This window comes from Lemur catta, chromosome 9, assembly GCF_020740605.2.
Source record: "Lemur catta isolate mLemCat1 chromosome 9, mLemCat1.pri, whole genome shotgun sequence".
NCBI lineage: Eukaryota > Metazoa > Chordata > Mammalia > Primates > Lemuridae > Lemur > Lemur catta.
The window spans coordinates 70,294,655-70,317,599 of record NC_059136.1 but is presented as its reverse complement, the minus strand read 5'-3'; the positions used below and the strand labels follow the sequence as shown (position 1 = coordinate 70,317,599).

General features: G+C 37.1%; 1 protein-coding gene and 1 pseudogene across 13 annotated transcripts in view; both read left to right on the top strand.

The window, feature by feature from the left end:
- RALYL (RALY RNA binding protein like) overlaps positions 1-22,945 on the top strand; it is a 644,676-nt gene that overhangs the window by 604,247 nt on the left and 17,484 nt on the right. The gene's annotated exons all lie outside the window — the stretch shown is intronic.
- Positions 9,406-10,129, top strand: LOC123644690 (annotated as a pseudogene).

Genomic DNA, 22,945 nt, shown 5'->3' with positions numbered 1-22,945 from the left:
AGGTTGGGTTCAGGATGCCAGTAGAAAGAGAGAACTTGGTAAAGAGAAAGAGGGAAAGTCCCAATGCTGATGGGAAATGAATCTGGAACACAAATGTAGGGACTGCTTCAGATGTGAAGACTCTTCCACTGCAACTGATTCTAGTAAGTCTGAGGATTTTGTGGCAGGAATTTAAGGGAGTTCAAGCACAAACTAAGAAAAGTTAGAGAATAATAACCTCTGGAGAGTGAGGAGAGATGGGCAGTGTCACAAATTTGAGAAGAATGGAAAAGATTTGAAAAAACTAACATGGAAACATAGAATATTACTAATATGAAGAACATATAAAGATTGGCGGTGTTGGCCAGGCATGGTGGCTCATGCCTGTAATCCTAGCATTCTGGGAGGCTGAGGCAGGTGGATCACTCTAGGTCAGGAGTTCGAGACCAGCCTGAGCCAGAGTGACACCCCCATCTCTACTAAAAATAGAAAGAAATTATCTAGACAAACTAAAAATATATATAGAAAAAATTAGCCGGGCATGGTGGCACATGCCTGTAGTCCCAGCCACTCGGAAGGCTGAGGCAGTAGGATCACTTAAGCCCAGGAGTTTGAGGTTGCTGTGAGCTAGGCTGATGCCACGGCACTCACTCTAGCCTGGGCAACAGAGCGAGACTCTGTCTCAAAAAAAAAAAAAAAAAAAAAGATTGGCGGTGTTAATAGCCAGAAGAGATTACAAACCCAAAATTAATAGAGTAGTATTTTGCAAACTTTAAAGTATATCATAATTATGTGGAGCACTTGTAAAAACACAGACAGTTGTGTCCCATTCTTAGAGTTTCTGATTCAGTGTGCTGAGGGAGCTCTAGGAATTTGCATTTCTAACAAGTTCCCAGGTCATGCTGCTGCTGCTAGGCTGGGATCACACTTTGAGAACTACTGTTATGAAGTCATCCATCTGCCCAGCTGTGGCATTTTCTCCATTGGCTTTTATCAGCCTTGGTAGAAGCATGAGGAAAGCAAACAGGTGCAGAGCTGGATTTTTGTCAGATGAACCCAAAGAAAAACAATAAATAAAGGGAGTTGAGGATATTAGTAAAAAAAAGTATCTGACTAATGGGTCATAGAATCTGACAAGGAAAGAAGGGAACGTCGGAGTGGGCTGAAAAAGAGAAAATAAAGGCGAGATGAATAAAAAGTCCCTATGCCATTAAGAACCGAGAAAGAAGAACAAATGTTGTACTTAGAGACTGAGCTATTTCAGAGGTGGACAGTTATAGGGGATGAGACGGTCCATGGGAGGGGGTGATGGAAGTGAGATCAGTATGAAAGTCACAACAGATGAAGAATTTAAGGAACTCAGGCACTCAGATACTAGATGAGTCATCTATATGGTCATGAAATCACTGCAAATATTGGATGGGAAGGGAAAGAGTAGGACAGTTACCAAAAGGCTGACATGAAAGAGATAGCATGGTCAATTTCAGTCCTAGATCTGTCACTATTAATCCAATTGAATCACCTTAAACCAGTAGCTTCTCTGAGTCTCAATGTTGTTATTTGCAAAATAGTAAGGTTAGATCAGAAATTTCTAAAATCCATTCTGTTTGATTTTTCCCTCTGGTCTGAAGGAGCAAGGCTTGACCTTGCAGTCATGGGAATAAATCCAAACTACAGTCTAAATTTTGCTCTAAACACACAGAAAGCAACTGATTAGAACTGATTAGAACTGAGCACCGCCTGGAGGTGCTCAGGTTTTCTCCCTTATCCTATGCATTATAATTGGATGCTTAGGGAGCTAAAGAATTAAATCTTCCCTCTAGTATGTCATTGTTTTTAAGACTTGAAATATAATGAATAAGGATAGATTTAACACTCAGTCTTTACAATCTATATGGAGACTAGGAAGTCCCTCCTAGTGACTGGCCAAGAGATAATTGCCTGGTCTAGTATCTACAGTTGTCTCCTTTCCAGACTACGTGAATCAAATCATCCTTGCTTCCCCGAAAGGGAAATAAAAGCACGAATCTTCTCTTTTTGTCATAATGAAGGGCATTATAAATGTCAATGGCAAAGATACAACATAATTAGGATTTTAACAAGTGCAATAGTAGTTGAGAAGAAGAGCTGGTATCTACATGCCCATTCAGATCTGCTTAAGGCAAATCCAGAGTGTTATTCCAAAAGAATGAATAGGAAATAAGAATTGAATCTGAAGTGAGGGAGATTGAGCAAAATGAGATAGTAGGATACCTGTAAATGGCGGTGCTTCTTGTGGAGCAGTGAGAAGCTGAAGACACGAGCACAGGCTGTTCACACAAGGTCTAGTTCTAAATACCCACTTAGTGAAATTCATTTTCATGAAGCAATCTGTTAACCTAACATGTGGGAACCTATCATGTGTGCACTAGGAGCTACCAAAAAATGCAAAGATAACTAAAATGATTACTTTATGTGTGAAATGAAATGTTTAAGAAAATAGCTCATTGTCTCAAGTAGCTTAGTGTCTTGCAGAGAAATGACTGATTTCCCCATATATAAAAAACAGAAACAAAAAAGAAAACAGGCTTGGACTTGATAATTTATAAGAAGGTAGCCAAGGCTAAAAATCTGTGATTCTACAATAATCCAGACCTATATATTCCACTAGTACATAGAAATCAAAATTTGAATTTATTTCAAATCAAACTCTCTATATTAATGCACTGTACATACACTATCAAACCACTACTGTTTCTGAATAAATCCACTAACAAATATTTATTGATTGGTCACTAGACGAATGGCACTCATATTTGTGCTATGGGAATAAAGAAGGAAAATCATATCAAGAAGGATGTGAACTGAAGATAAAGGCCACAGCCAAAAAAGTACAAAGCAGTATATTATGATAAAAAACTATATGAGAAATACAGTTTACAGGTGGGGAACCACACATAGCTGACGTGGTCAATAAATCTGCCAGCGGAAATGGGATTGGAACTTCACCTTGAACGATGCCAAATTTTAAAAAATCATATACTAAAGTCAAAGGAAGAATATTCAAATCCTCTTTTATTGTCCCCAGATCATTTTATGGAAAATATATTTAAAATCCAAAATGCATTAGATATCACAAATCATAGGTAGGTAGGTAGGTAGATAATAAAAATTGGGATTTTTTTAAATAAAGCTACTGAAAACTCCACAAATAAGACATTTACCTTGCAAGCTCTTTTATTTCTCTTTATTCATGTCCACCGAATTTGTGTCCTCCTTTATATTAATATAATATAACATAATCCAAAGTAAAAGTTGTCTGTGTCGTAATGGAAATACTATAGAAAAGTAAATGTTTAGCACCCTGCTAATTCATAAAGGCAAAGGAACTCCCCTCAAGTGTATGAGAAAAGGCTTCTGGGTGCACTCTAGGATACTACAAAACTGTCAGATGTGTTATGGAGCCTCAGAGAGGCTAATGCAGTGTTTTCCAAAGTTCTTGGTCAACTTACAACCAATACGTAGGGTGCTTGCTAAAACTGCCAGTATAGATTATCTGAAGAAGAAGCCTGGAATCAGTTCTTTGGTCAGGCTGAGGTTTGAAACTACAGAGCTAAACCATCAATTCCCAAAAGAAACATAGACAAGCAAAACATTTAAATGGATTAAGGAGAATTTGAGTTCTTTTGAATTCTACTTGTAATTACTTTTGCTTTTGCTGACTGCACACAATCGAATCAGGCAAATCTAGTCAGAATCCACAGCAGAATTACCTAGCTGAACTGTGTAATACTTAGGCATGCAAGCTGAGTACTATACTGTAAGACATCCCTCAGGATATAACAAAACATTCGACTAAGCAGTAAGTCACCTGGGCTTACCAGCTATTGAATTCCTATGGATACTGGGGAAGCTTTGGACCACAAATCCAGTCCTGCAGTGAAAGAGAACTCAAAGCAAGCATTCTGGTACACCATTAAAAAACGAATGCATAAAGCATTCTGGTCAATATTCTCAGTTTTTCTGAGAAAGACTGAAAATGTCTCCTCCTTTTTGGAACTTTTTGTTCTTTTCCTAATTGAAATCCTTCACCTGGATGCCTGCCCATATCAACTGTGCTTCTCTTTCTTTTTATTATCATTTGGACTGAATGCTAGCTAGAGGGCAGACAAGAACTTGTGAGACATATGCCCCAAAGGTAGTGCCTACTGAATTAATTAGAAGTATAAATTACAAAGAAGCAAGAAAGTGGTTACTTAATCTGTTTAATTTGGGCATGTATTTTGGCACAGCATTAGAGACGTTCATCTTGAACTCTGTCAATCGATCATATGCTATCTTCCTGAGAACACATACTGAAGGTGTAAAGAAAGCTGTTCCATAATTTGGATGGAGTTAGAGACAGGATGAATAGCTATACCATATATGTCCTCCAAGTGACCTGGTCTGGGTGACCTGCTGCTGAGGCATGAATGGCCAGAGCCATGCAAGCTAATTGGCCAGCTCGTCTCAACAGAAATGGGATATGGCTAAGCCACTGATGTGAGGCAAAGGGTGTAACAGGCAGACATCTCCGTTTCTGGCTTTCTATCTGAAGCCTGCCTTTTCCAGAACTCTAATCCCTCTGTAATAAGTGTTCCTCATTTTGAATTTCAGACTTGCTACTCTTGGCATCTTTCCTGATTTCAATCATTTTTATTTTAGTTAAAGACGTTTGCCTAGCCTAGTAGGGCAGTTTTTCTCCCTGGGGCTGAGTGGCTTAATTGTGACAAACAAGAGCTCTGTCTGCAGTCTGACAGAAGCACTTTTAAATCCCCGTGACTTTGTGCAAGCTACTTACTTACCTGTGTCCTCACTAGGTTCAATTGTTTCATCTAAAGAGGGTTGAAATAATATGGGTCTGACCCAGGATTGCCATGAGGAACAAATGATGTCTAAAAATCACATGCCTGCCACAGAGTAAATCTTTGTGTTTTTGCTGTAGGGCATTTGTATCCTTTTATATTTTTCTGTTTTATTGTTCCCTTTAACTTCATTTATTTAATTCTGGTAACCCTAATGTTTCCATGCCTTTCCAGACATGGTATAAATTAAGTCATAGTTATATTGGTAATAAAAGTTTACCGTATTCATATCAGCCTCTGCATAGCTGCAAAACCTACTACCCCCTCAGAGTCTCTCCTGGTTGTTTCTGAGGGTCCCAAGAAGTAGCTGAGCTATGCTCAGGAACATATCTGCTTATGTGCTGCTTCTGCCTGCTGCTTTCTTGAGGATGCAGCCTTGCTGTTGCCTTTTGTGAGAACACATTGCTCTCAGCCAATAAGACTGCCTCTCCCACACCCAAAGGAGGAACACGCACAAGGTACAGTTGGTGCAAGGTCCCTTCAGGTCTCATTGTGCCAGAGAAGCCACACTAAGTTCCACATTACAGTTGGGAAAATGATCCCCCTCTCCCCAGCTCCAAGTTAGAAGTTGTCCCCAAGACCACCAAGTAACACTACTTTAAAGCCTGAACCAGGAATTCCAATAAGAAAAGCAGCCACTTGAGCTAATGCCTGAATATTTTGCAATAACTCCCTGCGTCTGCCCTTATTCCCCTGCAGATTGTTCTTCAAAGAGCTGCCAATTTGGTTCTGTTAAAGCTTAAGCCAGGCCATGTCATTCTGCTCAAAACTCCAATAACTGCCTACCTCATTCAGAGGACAGACATAAATCCTCACAATGATCTACAATGTCCTGCATGATCTGGCCCCCGTTACCTCTCTGATCTTACTCCTAGTTCTCTCCCACTCACCCCACATCAGCTTTTTGGCCTCCAGGCACACACCATTCAGCTTCTGCCTCGGGGCCTTGGCACTTGCTATACCCCTGAATGTGGAAAACAGGAGGGCAGAGGCCAGATCATAAAGGACCTTGATGCTGTGCTAAATGTTTGATGTGTATCCCACAGATTTAATGTGAGTAAACTGGGAATTGCCTGTGCATGGGAGACAATTAGAATACAGTGCAACCTAGTGCTCTGATGCAAATGTTTTTAGAATGAGATAGAAACACGGTATCCAGATTTTTAAAAATAAACGCAGGGCACTCAGTTAAAGTTACATTTCAAATAAACAGTAAATAATTTTCTAATATAATCATGTCCCAAATATTACATGGGACAAACTTATACCAAAGAAAATATTTTTTATTTATCTGAAATTCAAATTCAATTGAGCTTCCTGAATTTTATCTGGCAACCCTACATAGAAATGGGATTGAATGCAGGTTTTGAACAAATTATTTAACTTTTTTCAACCTCAGTATTGTCATATATGAAAATGGAATAATAATACCCACCTCATGGGACTCTTGTAAGCATTAAATAATATAATGTGTAGCCAGCACTTAACAAAGTCCCTGGCACAAGGTAAGCAAGTAAATTGTAGCCATTATTATTGCTATTAATATTATCATGATCATTTCATTTTGAAAGTGAAGCTTTCAATAAAACATTACATCATTTATAGCAACATAATCTTCATATGGAACTTTGTGTTTTTAAAAGCCCTAAAGTATTCAAATTTGTTAAAAAAGCACTTATTACTTGATAAGAAAACCTTCAGGAAACAAATATAATATTCTCAGAGGAATCATACTTTGATTTCAGTTTGTAAAATTTTCCTTTGATTTTATAGTTGCCAGCTTATTCTATTCAAAAGAATTTCTTTTTAAGTCTCCTTCTTATGTCTTTAAAAAGGAAAAAAGATAACCCTAACAGCAGCCTGTGATGATATATGGCTTTTGTATTAGTATTTGCTATAGATTTGCTCTTTGGCTCATGTGATCTGGCCACGAATTTAGTAACAGATGGTCACTTGTGGTTTTACGGAATCTGAGCATGTGAGAAGCCTTATATGTCACATTTTCTTTAGTCATTCAGCCCCTTATTCATTAAAACAACAACCAAAAAAAAATTTTAACAAAATAGTGGAAACTCAGTCATGTGCCAGATATTCTTAGTTGCTAAACATTCAGAGAATAAAGCATACTGGTTTCTGGTTTTACAGAACTCTCACTCTCACACTCACAGGAGGTACTGCCACCAGAACAAATAAACAGATATTAACAAAACAGTATGATAAGTGCAATTATCACATAAATTATGCAATAGAGTGTGAGAAGTGAGATGATAGAGCAAATGAATCTGAACGGACTTCACAAAGGTTGTGATAGTCCAGCTGGTGCTTGAAGAATTTAAAAAAGTGCAAGAAAAAAAAAGGGTTAGATGACATTCCATACAGAGAATAGGATAGATGAAGAGGAAAGGCTTGAAAGAATTTGGGAAGTCCATAGGGAAATTGCTAGTTTAGTTTGGCTAAAGCAGTGGAACTCAGAAGGTGGCCCTAGAACCAGCAGCATCACCATGTAAAAACTTGTTTGAAATGCAGATTCCCAAGCTCTAACCCAGACTCACTGGATCAGAAACTCTGGGGTGGACCCTAGCAATCTGTGATTTAACAAGCCTTCCAGGTGATTCTGATGCCAACTGAAGTTCAAGAACACTGAAGTAGTGCAGTAGGGTTTTCAAGCCTGGATGCACATAGCATTACAAAGGGTGCTTTTTTTGGAAATACCAATGCCAGAAACCACAAGCCATAACAATTAAATCTGAGTTTTGGGGGGTGGATCCCAGAGCAAAATTCCAAAGATGTTTTACTTTGTAGCCAGGGTTGAGAACCACTGAATAAAGCACCTTGTACATGAAAAAGGAAGGGCAAAAAGGCACTTCACCAAAGTAGTAAGCATATGAAAACTCACTCAAAATTTGTATTCTTCAAGAAATACAAATTAAAACCACAATAAGACAATACTGCACCCTTCCTTCTCAGAATGGCCAAAATTAACTAATATAATCATATGTCAACAAGGATGTGGCATGCTGGAACTGTATCATTGCATTTAAATAAACAGAGATTGCCTGAAGAGTAAGAGTTAGGGGCAGGGATTGACCTTCCTGAAGTGCCATTCTGTACCTTACCCTGGTGAACATCCACTTTTACTTCAATACTCAGTTGTAATATAAGAGCCTCTGGAAACCTTCCTGATACTCCCAGTTAGTTAAGTGTATCCTCCACAACTCACACAAACATCTATGAGACACTTACTTCAGGGCTGCTGCCATTTTTTTTTAAATGTCTGTCTCAAAAACAGTCAAGGAGGACTTTATTTTAAACTATTGCAAGAGAGAGGCAATATTACAATAGGGAAGAGATTAAATTCAATTCTGCCAAAACAAAAGCATATTTACTAAAACAACTACATTCACTGAGGTTGATAATGTTTTAAGTAATGCAATTCACCATCATGGGAATATACTGACTAAAGACATCAGTCTCTGGATTGTCTCAGAAAGAAGGAAAAGTTGTAAATGAAAAAAAAAAAAATACATAGCTCAGGTATAATTCTGAGGGAAAAGTGCCAGAACCTACTGGAGATTCCATGGGAAGAAGTTGTGGAGCAGAACAAGAAGGAGCAAGATTTTGGCAGAGATCACCCCCTGAGGAACTTGGAGCCCCATAGAAAGGGTAGATGGGGGTTTTGTATCTCCTCCGTTCACACTTCCAGCAGACTGCAGCCTCCCAAGCTGCCATAGAGCTTCTCTACCCTCATGAGCTCAAAAGCTGCTGTCCCCAGTGAACTGGGAGCTTCTTGAGAACAAAGTACCAAGCTGCCATCACCGTTGGGGTTGTTCAGCCTCACTGTAGACCCAAGCTGAGGCAGTGGTACCATATTGCTCCACCCATTATGTGCCTTTGTCTTCCACAGGGAGGTTCAGCCCTTCAGTTTCCATGTCACTTGTCCCCACACAAACATTTCCCAACTCCTATCCAGATTGCAGTGGCCACAGGAAAGGACACCATAAAAAAAAGAAGAAAGCTACAGACCAATATCCCTTATGAACATGGACACAAAAATTCTCAACAAAATACTAGCAAATGAAATTCAATAGCACATCAAAAAGATAATCCAGCATGATCAAGTGGGTTTCAACCAAGGTATGCAAGGATGGGTCAACATATGCAAGTCAATAAACATGATTCACCAGGTAAACAGAAACAGAAACAAAAACAAAGACCATATGATCATCTATACAGATGCAGAAAAAATTCAGCACCTTTTCGTGATAAAAACCCTCAACAAACTAGGCATAGAAGGAACATATCTCAAATTTATAAAAGCCATATATGAAAAACCCAGCCAATGTCATACTGAATAGGGAAAAGTTGAACACATTCCACCTAAGAAGTGGAACAAAATAAGGGTGCCCACTGTCACCATTTCTATTTAACATAGTATTGGAAGTCCTAGCCAGAGCGATCAGGCAAGAGAGAGAAATAAAGTACATTCAGGTCAGTACACCCACAGGGAGGGACAAGCAACCCTGAGGTAAGGATTATATGTACCATGGCTATGGCTAATGTCAGACTGCTTGTCAGTGTTTTAAGAAAGCCAGATGCCTGGATTGGGCTCCAGGGTTTGCTTTGAGGGACACCTTCTTCACACAAACTCTGTACTTCCTGGAATCAATACTTGTATTTTTCAAGTACTGAGTTAAATGCATCAAATTATAAAACACTTTTCCACAATATTTTCTCATTGAGACTCCTAGGGCTTTTAATATATCCAGAATATATTTTTTCCATTTTCCATAAGACTTAAAAGTAAAATAAGCTCTAAAAAATCTACTGAAAAGTCTCCATAAAAAGCAGAAGATGAAGAGGACTCTGATGCAGAGGAGGATCATGATGAAATGGGTGAGTCAGAAGAGGAGCTTGAGGATGAACCTAGTGTGGTCAAGGACTGTAAAGGCCTAGAAAAAGTAGTGCCATCTTTTTGGTATGATGTTATCCTGAAGACAGGCCTCGATATTGAGAGAAACAAAGCGGGAAGATGCACTCTACAAAGGTGAACTCAGGCTGAATGGGGAAAAATTATGGAAGAAAAGCAGAATAGTACAAGTGGGAGATAGATTGGATCTTCTCACTGGAGATGATAAAGAAGCAGAAGCAGAAACAGAAACAGTGATGCAGCAAAAGTATTTGAAGAGAAGACTGAAAGTGAAAAGTGCAGAGTGATCGTACAACAGAAGAAGAAGTTAAAGTTGCCTAAGAAGAGTATGTCTAAATAAACCGATTGCTTTTTAGTGGTAAAGCTGCTTTCTAGTGGTGAAGGAAGGGGCCAACTTAAAAAGAGGACATTTTATTAAAATAAAGTTCTCTTACAATTTGTGGAATCTGCTGAGCCCATTTTATGGAAATTGGGATCTATATCTTGGAGATACTTCACTTGGCCTGGGTTTCCCTCCTTTTGTGATCCTTTTGACACAATGAGGACATCAACATGAGGGTCCTTTTGCCCCAGTGAGATGTGTGCTGAACTAAGTCCAGAGAGGGTATTAATGATTTGCCTGCTGTTTCCCACATAAACTACCTCACAAGTCATTATAAAATAAACTAGCCTTGTTGTTTAAAAAAATAAAAATAAAGTGCACCCAAATTGAGAAAGAGAAGGTCAAATTATCTGTTTGCTGACAATATGACCTTTTATCTAGAAAACTCTAAAGACTCTACCAAAATACTCCTAGAATTGATAAATAAATTCAGCAAAGTCTCAAACTACAAAATCAATATACACAAATAGTAGCATTTCTATATACTAATAACAGTCAAGTGCAGAGTCAAACCAAGGACTCAATACCATTCACAATAGCTACAAAGAAAATAAAATATCTAGAAATATACTTAACCAAGAAAGTGAAAGATATCTACAAGGAAAACTACAAAACACTCATGAAAGAAATCATAGGTGACACAAACAAATTGAAAAACATCCCCTCTTCATGGATTGGTAGAATCAACATTGTTAAAATATCCATACTGTCCAAAGTGTTTTACAAATTCAGTGAAATCCCCATCAAAATACCAGGTCTAGAAAAAATAATCCTAAGCTTCTTTTGGAACCAAAAAAAGAGACTGAATAGCAAAAGCAATCTTTGGCAAGAAGAACAAATCTGGACACATCACATTACCTGACTTCAAATTATCCTACAAGGCTAATAGTAACCAAAACAGCATGGTACTGGTATAAAAATAAAGACATAGACCACTGGAACAGAATAGAGAACCCAGAAATAAAACCATCTACCTACAACCAACTGATCTTTGACAAAACATACAACAACATATTTGGGGGAAAGACACCCTGTTCAATAAATGGTGCTGGGAAACTTGATAGCCACATGCAGAAGAATGAAACAGGACTCTTATCTCTCACCACTCACAAAAATTAATTCAAGATGGATAAAAGACTTAAATATAAGGCATACCATGAAAATCCATAAAAATTCTAGAAGAAAACATAGGAAAAACTTTTATAAATCTTGGCATAAGCAAAGAATTTATTGCTAAGACCCAGAAGGCAAATATATAAAAAAAAATAAATAAATGGAACTTAATCAAATTAAAAACCTTTCTGCACAGCAAAAGAAATAATCAACAAGAGGAATAGACAACCTACAGAATGGGAGAAAATATTTGCAAACTATACATACAACAAAGGACTGATATCCAGAATCTACCAAGAACTCAAACAAATCAGCAAGAAAGAAACAAACAGTCCCACAAAAAGTGGACTAAAGATGTGAAGAGAAGTTTTTTGAAAGAAGATAGACAAATGGCCAAGAAACATATGAAAATATGCTCGACATCATTAATCATCAGGGAAATGCAAATTAAAACTACAATGAGATAGCATCTTACCCCTATCATAATGGCCATTATTAAAAAGTCAAAAAACAATACATGGCATGGATGCAGAGAAAAAGGAATGCTTGTACAGTGTTGGTGGGACTGCAAATGAGCATAACCTGTATGGAAACAGTTTATTCCTCAAAGAAATAAATGTAGACTTACCATTCAACTGAGTAATACAACTTCTGGATATCTAACCAAAGGAAATGAAGTCATTTTATCAAAAAGACACCTGTACTCAAATGTTTATCACACTACAAGTCACAGTTGCAAAAATGTGAAATCAGCCTAAGTGCCCATCAACTCATGAGTGAATAAAGAAAATGTGGTGTACCTATATACCATGGAGTACTACTCAGCCATAAAAAGAAATGAAATAATGTCTTTTGCAGCAACTTAGGTAGAACTGGAGCCCATTATCCTAACTGAGGTATCTCAGGAATGGAAAGTCAAGCACCATATATTCTCACTAATAAGCTGGAGCTAATTGATGGGTATACATAGGCACAAAGCAATAAAGGACATGAGAAACCAAGAAGCAGGGAGGTTGGGAGGAGGAGTGTGGGATAAAAATTTACCTGTTGGGTAGAATCAACCCTATCCTTGTGATGGGCACACCAATGGCCTTGACTTAAGCATTATACAGGTATTCATATAATAAAAACCCTTGTATCCTCTTAATTAATATTTTGAAATTTTCAAAAAGTCTGTCTCTACAACTTGACTGAAACCCTTTGAGGGCTGAGTGTTTCTTTGCATGTTGGATCCCTCATGTATAGCAGTGTCCAGCATATAGGTGGAGATGTATAAGAGGATGGTTAGAAGGACTCTGGATTACTTGATGTCTCTGACACACTGTATCTTGCCTCCACAAATTTACACATGCTATTCCCTTTACCTGAAATAACCTGCCCCACCTTTTCTTTTGTCTACCTGGCAAATACATCTCCTCTCTTTAAGACCATCGGTACATCTCCCCTTTTCCCTGAATCTATTTCTTTTTTTTTTTTTTTTTTTTGAGACAGAGTCTCACTTTGTTGCCCAGGCTAGAGTGAGTGCCGTGGTGTCAGCCTAGCTCACAGCAACCTCAAACTCCTGGGCTTAAGCGATCCTACTGCCTCGGCCTCCCGAGTAGCTGGGACTACAGGCATGCGCCACCATGCCTGGCTAATTTTTTCTATATATATTTTTAGTTGTCCAGATAATTTATTTCTATTTTTTTAGTAGAGACAGGTCTCACTCAGGCTGGTCTCGAACTCCTGACCTCGAGCGATCCACCCGCCTCGGCCTCCCAGAGGGCTAGGATTACACGCGTAAGCCACCACGCCCGGCCTTGAATCTATTTCTAAACAAGGACACATCCATTTTCGTATGCTTCTTTCTTTAAGACATGCTCTGTACCTAGCTCATCACACTTAACTTACTATATGATAATTAATGATTTTCCTTCTTTCTGGATCACTGATTTGTAAATTTCTCAGGGCTTATTTTATTTTGTATGTTTCCTTAGTGTAGTGCTTAAAATATGTTAATGTTAATAAATGTTTGTTAAAGAAAGAGAAAAGAAAATGTCCTTAGATTACCTCAAACATATGAGCATTTTTAAGCATAGTTTTATTGCCTGTTGTAATCAGATTGTGTTCTAAGTATTACTTTTGTATGCATTCCCTCTGTGATTTAGAGGATTATTATACAAAGCATAGAAGCAAACTGTTTTCATTATAACTTATTCACTAGGTCATTCAGGCAGCAGCTGAGTATTAAAGGCACTGAGAAGGAACATCAGAAGGAGGCTTAAAACCAACACATCAAAGTCAACACACCAGTATTGACTCTGTTGTGTTGGTTTTCAGTGGTTCTGTAATACTGCCTCCCATGAGTGATAAAAATGCAAATTTTTAGTAACCTGAATTTAGTTAGCAAAGCTAGAATGCTGAGTTATAAAACAAACCAGAAAATGAGCCTTTCTCTCACTCCTGATCTGCAATTTTTAAAGCCAAAAGCAAAAAACCCAGAAAGGCACAAGTTCATAAGAAAATAAATTTCAGAGGATTCAAATCTAAAGTATGCCTAGATAAATAAGATAGATGCTCTCATTTCAACTGCAGCTAAGAGGAGAATGTGGTCATTAAAAGGCTTTAGAGCTAAGAACTTTTGAGATGTCAAGAGTATTGTGGTAGACATGCAATTTTTGAACTGCCTCTAATGATGTTAAAAGCAGAATGATAAATCTAGGGTACAGATGGAAACAAAATAAAATATTTTTACCATCCCTGAGTTTCTATATAGAGGGTTATATAAGAAGACGAGATCAGAAAGGTTTTGAAGTCCTTTGGAAATAGGAAGTCCAAAAATAAGTCTTAAATATACAAAAACAGGAAAAAATACTGTATTTCAGAATATTACAAGGATCCAAACACTTTGCTTACATATATTGCCTTTGCACCACCCAACTCAGAGCTATAAGCGTGCCCATCCCCCAGAAAATGCACATTGCATCCATTAGGTATGAACTTACCCATCCTCTCCTCCTCCCTCCCACCTGCCCAACACTCAATGAATGTTACTTCCATATGTGCACATAAGTGTTGATCAATTAGTGCTGATATAATGGTGAGTAGAATGTGGACTTTGTTTTTCCATTCTTGAGATACTTCATTTCAAAGAATGGCCTCCAGCTTCATCCAGGATAATATAAGAGGTATTAGTTCATGAATGTTTTTTATGGATTAGTAGTACTCCATTGTATGCATATACCACATTTTATTAATCCATTCATGTATTAATGGGCACTTGGATTGATTCCACATTTTTGCAATTGTGAATTGTGCTGCTGTAAACATTCAAGTGCAGATGTCTTTACTATAGAATGTCTTTTTTTTTCCCTTTGGGTAAATACTCAGTAGTGGGATTGCTGGATCAAATGGCAGTTCTACTTTTAGTTCTTTGAGGCATCTCCATTTTACTTTCCATAGAGGTTGTACTAATTTGCAGTCCCACTAGCAGTGTATGAGTGTTTCTATCTCTTCACATCCACACCAACATTTGTTGTTTTGGGACTTTTTGATAAAAGCCATTCTCACTGGAGTAAAGTGATACCTCATTGTGGTTTTGAGTTGCATTTCCCTGATGATTAGAGATATTGACTCATGATGGATAACCGACTTAAACCTCAGGCATGAAACCATAAGAATTTTAGAAGAAAAATTGGAAAAACTCTTATAGACATTGGCCTAGGCAAAGAATTTATGAAGAAGACCCCACAAGCAATCACAGCAAGAAGAATAAATAAATGGGACCTGATCAAATTAAAAAGTCCTTTTCTAGAAATCCTATAAGATGCTAGAGGAAAATAGTGCAATCTAGAGTATTAATTCTGTCAGATTTCAGAAGGCTAGTTACGAAAATGGTTGGAGAAATAAAACAATCCTGCCATCAAAAAGACCTCCCTACCAATATAGAAGAAAAGAGCACAATTTTTTTATTGATTAAGCTATAACAGATTTATAAGTATGTAAGGTGGCACCAAAGTAACCAGGCTGTTAGTATCAAAGAAAAAAAATTTCACTGGATGAAGTTAATTAAACAGGCGAGGAAGACTTTATTCAAGAGTATTGTAATGGGGTAAAGAAATCAAACTCGGCTCAGCTGAAACAAAAGGAAAGGGAGTTTTGAGTGCCGGGGTGAGCTGGTAGAGAAGTACTGGAGGATGTTAGAAAGGTTGGTCCGTGTGATTAGGCCATCAGCTAACTGCTAATTGGTGCTTATCCAAGTTAGGTTCTTAACCTCCCAGAGAGGCTGGGAGATAGGGACTGCTTTCTTTCTTGAGGATTGCATTTCAGAGGAATGGCTCCCAGTTCCTTGAGAAAGATATACCTGGATTTATAAAACTGTCAAAAAGCTCGGGGAAGATTTCTATCTCAAACGGGCAGAGAGAAAGTTTACAAATACAATTTTTCTCAAATAAATGCTCTAAGAAAAGTGGTATCAGGATCCTATAGTCAGGAAGAAACCTATCTAATGTTTTGTCAACCCTCTTGGTTATCAGGACAAAATATCACACATTTTATGCAGCAAAGCAGAAGAAAGGACAATTTTCTCCCCAAGAATCAAAAAGCTGTACCTCGTAACAGTCTCCTGCACAGCTCTCCAGAGGCCTCAGAGCTAATTCCAGAGCTACACTTTTACATTTGTCAGATAAAAAACAAATGTGGGCTTAGTAATGAGACTTTATTCAAAAGGGTTATTGCAAGGAGGGAAAGGGACTAATGCAATAGGGAGAATGCTTTGACCATAACATCTGCAAGTATCTCAAGAGTTAAGCAAAAACAATTTTTTATTTATGAGAGGAATAAACAAGACTAGAAAGAACCCTATGTGGAGAAGTGAAATGAAAGATTGGCACATTGAATAGTAGATCAGAGAATGTTTTACCTTGAATCAAGCCTTTTCTTGGGGAGGATGCTTAAAGAGGGGCTGGATGCTGGCTCAAGGCTGAGCATGGGCTGAAGTTCAGGGTTCTGGAGGAAGGAGTGAACTTTAACCAAAGTTGGGTTCACAAGTATTTTATTCTCATTGACCAATAGGGACAAAACAGTTCAGCTAATCACATATGAGGGCAAGAATAGGAATTGGGAGGATGTGTGTCTGGCCTTGTCGTTGGTAAACAAGCAGGTATGAGTCTTACCTAAGTAAAATGGGGAAGGATGGTTCTTTGCAGTAAGCAATTTCCCAGAACAAAGGGTTTCTTAACTGTCTTAGCAAGGTGCACATAAAATTTGACATCATCACATATCTAGAGGTTATTTGACTCACAATCTTGGAGAGATGTCTACATTGTAAACATTGGATAATGGACTTAATCCCTAATAAAATATATTTCTATGTCAAAAGTAGGAGGAAGGACACAGATTCACTAGGCCTCCAAATAGACTCTCTAGGAAAGGGACAAAGAGAAATCATTCTTTTTGCCTTTTATAAATGGACAAAAGCATTTGTATTTGCCCTTACAAAGTGCAGATATATATTTATCAATTCAGTTCAAAGAAGGGTTATTTGAGTTTTAGGATGAGAAGGACAAGCCTGCTAATAGCTATGGGACCTCAGGCAAATCACTGAGTCTCTGAGGCTCACGTCCATGTTTTTGTGAATTATTGAAAGGATTAAATATGATCATATTTATAAAAATTCCTGCCATGAGATTTTCTATTGCAAATTTAATCCTTTCAAGTAACAAAATTTAGTGAAAGTGCCAGTTGTAGGAAGCTTTAATAACTCTGAAAGGAAAAAGTTAAAACGACTTGGTTACGATGTTTATACATATCCCTTATAACTTTTATTGTCTCCAAATTCCTGCATATTTTACTGGCAATCTTGTCTCTCACATCAAGACACTCTTCTGAGGTATTCTCTGTTTGGCTAAGGTGTAGACAAACACAAAAGCATTTGAAATCTCTGAGAAAAGTTAGTGATTTGGAGGAAGTTACTTTCATTTCTATAGGAATATTAAGAAGAAATGAACAAGTCAAGCTATAAAAGAGGATATATACTTATTTAGGGAGGGATCTATCATTTACTTAGCCACACATAATCTGACTCAACAAATTCTAGATTTTTGTATTATGGTCTTTTGGATACCACTCCACCACTAACCCTAACCCTCACCGATGATTCCTTAGACTCTTCACATTGATTGACCTGAATGCAGAGAGACAGACTAGATCACTTATGGGAAGGGATTCCCATCTAAGTGATCAAACACACACACACACACATAAGACGGAGTCCTGTGGAGTAGAACTTCATCTTCCGGGTGCCTGGGAGGTAACTCCCATTGTTTTATTAGGGTGAGTAAGATGCTACATGCTGATGTCAGTAACATAGATTCTTAAGTAGCCCATACACATGGTTTGCTCAGAATGCCTAGTTTTATTTCAGATGGACCAAACCCATATCATTGGTCTGTGTTGTCTAGCCAAGCAACATTAAATCAATAAACTCTTCTAGGATTCTACGAGGCAAACAAGTCCTTTCTTGTAAATTATTCCCAAATCCTAAAGGGCAAAAGCTATTAGAAAGATGGTCTTACTGACATCGAATTTTATGCAACAGAATAATAATTAGCCTAATTATGTGTTTTTTCTTTAATGCCATTTTTATTCAGTCAGCCAGCAAATACTTATTAAATGATTACTATGCTCAGGCACCATTCTAAGAACTGAATGGCGCCTAAGTAAAAGGAATTAAATAAGAAAGAAAAACCCACTTTTGGAGAGGAAGGTGTGCAGGCAGGCTGCTTCATTCTCAAATGGATGCTTACATTCTAAAACATGTTTGAGACTCACATTCTAAAACGTATTCTTCAACTTGAACATATCCTATAAACCTAACTGGAGTATTAAATTCATATTTGCTTGACTGTTCACTGTTAGCTTCATTGTTATTTAAATTCAAGCTTGTCAATTAAAAGGTCTAGTTTGCAATTCACTGAAGAAAATGGATGCTATGATAGATATCTTAAACAGAAAGCTTATGAAGGATAGATAGAAATATGAGCACAAGGTAATTTTATCAACCACTAGTAATTGACAGGTGCCTTCTAAATTTCTAGCTGTAAGGAAACTTGTATTAAAACATATGTGCTTTCTTAAAATGCTAATATTTGCACAATATTTGTAAGAAGTAAAATATAATTTGAGTGAATAATATAAAGCATGAGAAAACCAAAAGAATTAATTTTATTTCTATAAGAAAATAATTCCAAAATATATGAATACATGCTTATGAGTATGCTTAGCAAAACTTATCACATATTTTGGAAAACGTTCCCATTTTTCTGTCAGCCACTCATGAGAATTAAATAATTCTTTGATTGCCTGGTAGTTGTAGATTTGTTTCATTTGACTTTTAAAGGATCACGTTAACTGGAATTGCCTTCAGTTTATGAGAAAATGTAGAGAATACAAATTGCATTGATTAAAAAGGCATTTTAAAAAATGGCACTGTAACCGTGGAAATATCATTTACAGTCATAAATTTTAACCACACCTTTTTTTACATTCGCTTTCTGGTTTCTAATGCTGCCTCTGTTCACTGTGGTGTGTTATATGCATATTCCATCCAATTTTCTTGTGGCTGTTTAAGTGTTTACTATTTTTAAACAGAAAATTATCTATCAGTGAAGACTCCAGAAACTGAAGGGAAGAACACACAACATGATCTCTACCGTCTTAAACATTTCAGCGTACAATACAGTATTGTTGACTACACAATGTTGTACAGCAGATATCTAGTATTTATTCATCTTGCTTAACCAAAACTTTATGCCATTTGATTAACAGCTCCCTCATTTCCCTCTCCCCTCAGGCCCTGGTAACCACCACTCCACTCTTTGATTCTATGAATTTTACTATTTTAGATACCTCACAGAAGTGGAATCATGCAGTATCTGTCTTTCCACAACTAGCTTATTTCACTTAGCATAATGTCCTCGAAGTTCATCCCTGCCATTGCATATTACAGAATTTCCTTCTTTTTCAAGGCTAAAAAACATTTCATTGAATGTATATACTGCTTTATGTCAATCCATTCATTTTTCAGTAGACATTTGGGATGTTTCCACATCTTGGCAATTGTAAATAGTGCTGCAGTGAACACCGGAGTGCTAAAATCTCTTTGAGATCTTAATTTCAATTCCTTTGGATAAGTACCCAGTAGTGGCATTGCTGAATCATCTGGTAGTTCTATTTTTGTTTTGGGGGAGAATCTCCATATTGTTTTTCATAGTTGGGCACCATTCTGCATCCTTACCAACAGTGTACAAGGGTTCCAATTTCTCCATCCATTTTTATATTCTAAGAATGCACATAGAAGTAATTCCCTTCATCCTATTAAACAATGAATTTTGTATATCTGACACAATAATGATGTATTCCTTGAATTTTGGGGCAATAACACTATGTGAATACTAATTTTTTTTCTTTTTTTTTATTTCAGCTTATTATGGGGGTACAAAAGTTCAGGTTACATATATTGCCCATGCCCCCCATCCCCCCAAGTCTGAGCTTCAAGCGTGTCCATTCCCTAGACAGTGCAAATCGCACTCATCACGTAGGTATACACCCATCCCCTCCCTCCACCCCCATCCCCCCCAGTCAGAACTTCAAGCGTGTCCATTCCCCAGACAGTACACATCGCACTCATCAGCCCCCACCTCTGTCCGATACTCAGTTGGTGTTATTCCCAAATGTGCACTTAGGTGATGATCAGGGAAACCAATTTGCTATGAGTACATGTGTTGCATATTTTTCCATTCTTGAGATACTTCACTTAATAGAATAGGTTCCAACTCTCTCCAGGAGAACCAAAGAGATGCCATATCACCGTTATTTCTTATAGCTGAGTAATACTCCATGGTACACATATACCACATTTTACTAATCCATTCATGAATTGATGGGCATTTGGGTTGTTTCCACATCTTTGCAATTGTGAATTGTGCTGCTATAAACATTCGGGTGCAGGTGTCTTTTTTATACAATGACTTTTGTTCTTCTGGGTAGATGCCCAATAATGGGATTGCTGGATCGAATGGTAGGTCTACTTGAATCTGTTTAAGGTATCTCCATATTGCTTTCCACAGGGGCTGTACTAGTTTATAGTCCCACCAGCAGTGTATGAGTGTTCCTGTCTCTCCGCATCCATGCCAACATGTGTTGTTTTGGAACTTTTTGATAAAGGCTATTCTCACTGGAGTTAAGTGATATCTCATTGTGGTTTTGATTGCATTTCCCTGATGATTAGAAATGTTGAAAGACTAAAACAGGACCCACAGCATTCACCTCTCACAAAAATCAAATCACAGTGAGTAACAGACTTAAACCTTAGGTGTGAAACTATTAGAATTCTAGAAGAAAATGAAGGAAAGACTCTTACAGACATTGACCTAGGCAAAGAATTTATGAAGTCCCCTAAGGCAATCACAGCAACAACAAAAATAAATAAATGGGACCTGATTAAATTAAAAAGCTTCTGCACAGCCAAAGAAACAGTCACGAGAGTAAACAGACAACCTACAGAATGGGGAAAAATTTTGGTATACCACATATCAGATAAAGGACTGATAACAAGAATCTATTTAGAACTCAGGAAAATCAGTAAGAAAATATTGAACAACTCTATCAAAAAGTGGGAAAAGGACATGAATAGAAATTTTTCAAAAGAAGATATAAAAATGGCTAATTTTTTAAAAATTATTATTTTTTCCAGATCTATATGACAGTGATACTTCCTATTTCCTACAATATTGAATCTATTATATAAAAACACTGGAAACTTTAATTTTGTATTTTCTTTATTTTAAACCTAAAATGTTATGAACTAGTAAAATATACTATATGGACCACTAGAAGCTATTTCTTAGATATATCCAGCAATTCATCCATGTGAAGTGTTAGGTAAAGTGTAGTCAAATTACACAAACCAATTTTACAGCATTGTATTTACTGGATAGATTAATAGATTTTTCTGGTAAGACTGAGTTAATTTTAGATACTGACCTTTCACTGACTTTTCCAGAGGCTGTTGAAGTTAGTAGCCTAAGCATTTTATCTGTCAAATGACTAGTAATTTTTTTGTTTCATTTTTTAATGCTCCAAATATAGTTAATCCATTTCCTAGTGTGTTATATGTATAGGACTTTATTGTTTTTTTTCTAGCTAGTTTAAAAAATATTGAGTGTGGTAAACTTTAAAAATTCTAAAAACAGAATAAAAATAAATGAATAGATAAAAGGCATTTGATAAATATCAGGCCAAGAAATTTGTACTTGAACAAGCTAAGTCATTAACAGCAATATTTCTGATGGAAACTAATGTAATACCTGCTCAGGCTACACAGAATCTAATAACCTGTGACAGAAGAAACGGTTGTAGGTATGAAAGCATTTTATTAAATCAGAAATTGAAAGAAAAGAAAGCGTGGCACTTTTTTTCCCAATTTTATCCATGGCTCAAGAGGCAAGATCGCAGTGGAAAAGAGATCTATTATCTAAATGGCACTGACCTTTTATAATTCTTGCCCCATATCCTGGAAGTTAATTCCTAAAAAATACATGTTCATGAAATGGCACAAAGTTTTTATCCAGGCAGCACTCGAGTTGCAAAGGGGCATCCTCAACTCAAGTTCACCCACCTGCACTGTGCGCCTTTATTGCCAGCCTGGACTATGCCCAGCTGGTTCCCCACTCATTAAAGCTGCACTGTCGGCCCTACCCTACCTAGGGATCTTCCCTTATAAACCTTCGCTGTCTTTAGAATGGCTCTGAATATGGAAAAATCGCAAGCTCCAGGGTAGCCTGAGATGAAATGAAAGTTCAGGCCTTTGAAAGACTGATAAGAATTCTTCTCAACTGGAGCCTGATAAGGATCCTGGATACCTTATGCATATTTGGTATTTTCTGTGTTGCCACATTTTTAGGAATATATTATAATAACGTTAAGTAACATTTCCTAAAAATAAATCTTCCTAGCCTGTGGTCTGCTGGAAGTAATACCTACCTCTGCCATTTAAAGCTGTGTGAATTGAACAAGTTGTAGATTTACTTAGTGCCTTAGTTGTCTCAAAAATATGGAAAAATAGCTTATCTGTAAAAAGGCAGAAACCTGAGAAAATAAGATATGGCATTCATGCATGTGTGTGCGCACGCACACACAGAGCATTTTTATTTTAGTCCAAGTCAAGAAGAAAAGAAGAAAAGGAAACAATAATTTTTCCATTTTCACTATCTTCTTAGAACAATGCTGAGTTTTTGAATATATGTCATTTCATTATTCCTTAGAATAACTTTGGGGAGCAGGTATTTTACAAATAACTGATTTTAGAAAAGTTAAGTAACTTCCCCAAGGTTGTATTGTTAACAAAAGGCAGAATCAAGATTCAAACAGTGTCTGTAAGATTCTAACACTCTTAGATATTAGACTATATTAGTGTTTCACAAACTTCATTAATTTTAATTTGTATAATGAGTACCCTTATGATTTTTGCCATATCTATGTACCATTCGTACTGTTTTTTTCATTCGTACTATTTTTAACTTAATGTTTTATTAAATTGGCTTACTTCATTTTTTACTTAAAATAAATGTATCTTTAACACTAAACTTTAGTTCATTCCAATAAATGAAAAACCAAGTATTA